Source organism: Antechinus flavipes, chromosome 2 (assembly GCF_016432865.1).
Source record: "Antechinus flavipes isolate AdamAnt ecotype Samford, QLD, Australia chromosome 2, AdamAnt_v2, whole genome shotgun sequence".
Classification (NCBI taxonomy): Eukaryota; Metazoa; Chordata; class Mammalia; order Dasyuromorphia; family Dasyuridae; genus Antechinus; species Antechinus flavipes.
In genome coordinates, this window is record NC_067399.1 from 230,831 (window position 1) to 232,790 (window position 1,960).

Here is a 1,960-nt window from a genome sequence, read left to right on the forward strand (position 1 = left end):
TAGTCGCCTCCTCGAAGAAGGAGTCACCACAAACGCAAACAATATTACTTGCTTCGGGAGCACACTTCACCAAGGCGGCTGAGGAGCTTCTTCTTAACCTCACACAACTTGTCACCTGCGTCACCATCCGTTCGTTGAGAAAGGCATCCGACTCATGTGCGCACTCAAGGAACACTTGCCGACAATACACGCAGTGTCCTTTCGTGTCGCACCCTTCAAACAATCAACACGCACTTCATAGTCCTCCTCTCGGACAACCGAAGCACTGTGTTGCAAACCGCTTTGCAGAACATACCAGCACAACACCCTCAAAGCTTCCATTTCTTCTCAGCACTTCGTTACTGTAGCCGAAATCACGCAACGTACTCCAGCTTCTCCATAGTAACACCTCTCCCCTGACGACGGGAGGAACAGCAACACAACCAAACTCGAGAAACGCTTCTCTCACGAAGAGGTGAAGAGTTCCCAAAGCTCGGCCGAAGTCTAGAACATGACGCGTACGACGGCGCACCCGAGCTCAAGTTCGTCACGTCGTCGACACACCATGCCAGATCTGCACCGCCGCCGAAATTGGCCGCCGCCGACCGGAGTAGACAACGCCTTCTCCTCGACATAACCCATTACCCCACAGTTCCATTCCTACAGTCGGCAGCGTCCCAATCATAGCCGCTGCCTCGGCCGACACCTCTCGGGAGCCCAGCGATCGCCCATCGGTGTCTTGACTTGTCTATGTTTCTATATATTCAGACAAATCCGTCCACAACGGAATTGAACTTCGAAAACCTCCTCTCACGAAGCGATCCGTGTTTTCATAGTTTGGGTCTCGTTTAAATATAAAATGGCACGTTAACGCTTCCAAAATCCGGCCCGTCATCTACTACGCCGCGCCTGGCTTGCGCCGACGCCGACGGTGCCGACGACCTGTGCGTCGGCGGTCTTCCTCTCCTCAGTAGCGCCAGGTGACCTTGACAGCTACCACCTCAGATGCATCTGCACATACATACAGTCTACAAAGCCCATCCTTGACAAATGTACATTTTCCTGTGTCCACGTAAATCCATCCTATTTTTCTCTTTCACACCAGCACAAGCGCGGCGGTACATCCCCACCTCGAACACGTAGACAAAGATGTCTATGCCGGTCCGTCGTATAGCCGAATACCTAAATCGTGCTTATCAGTTTACACGGGAGCCGCTGCCGTTTCCGGTAAACGTCACCGGGAGTGACACGGGTCTGGAATCGCAGCAGACTGTCACACACCCCTTGGCGGCTAGCTATGCCATGCTGTCGCCCCCGGTGCGACCATCCCCCCGACACGCGCATACATGTGCACTCAGCTCCCAGTCAGCATCAAGTACACACGCGAACGGCACAACCTCATCTCAGACAGCCTCCGCATTCTCATGTATATCACGGTGCTTCTTCTCTCATGAAACATCCAACCTCAGAGTTTTGCTCACAAACGATAGTGTCCGAGGCAGGTGACAGTTCTCCCGTGGCCAGCCGCATGTATTTCGCAGCTAGCGACAGTTTTATCATGCAATATCACAAGAGCCCGCATTCCAGTGCCACATGCCTCGTAACTGATAGAGTTTACGTACATTATCGGAACGGATAGCCAGGCTATGATGCAGACTTCCCAAAATCCAAACATGAGAAGACAGAGTCCCTCCTGGAAAGGGACTTCCAGAGAGACTCGTAGATGTTTTCAGTGTGGAAAAGTAGGACATCTGAAAGCTCAATGTTGGTATAGAGATAGAATGGGAAAACAGGGTGGGAGAACAAGACCTAATACCCCATGTCCAAAATGCAACAGAGGATTCCATTGGGCCTCAGAATGTAGACAGATTCAGGGAAACGGGATGAGGGGCCCAGCCCCAGGGCCCAAGGCAAAAATCACTTGGGGCATGATGGCAGCTAATGGTGCACCCAGAGAGTGCCTAGAAGTCCAGTACCCAGA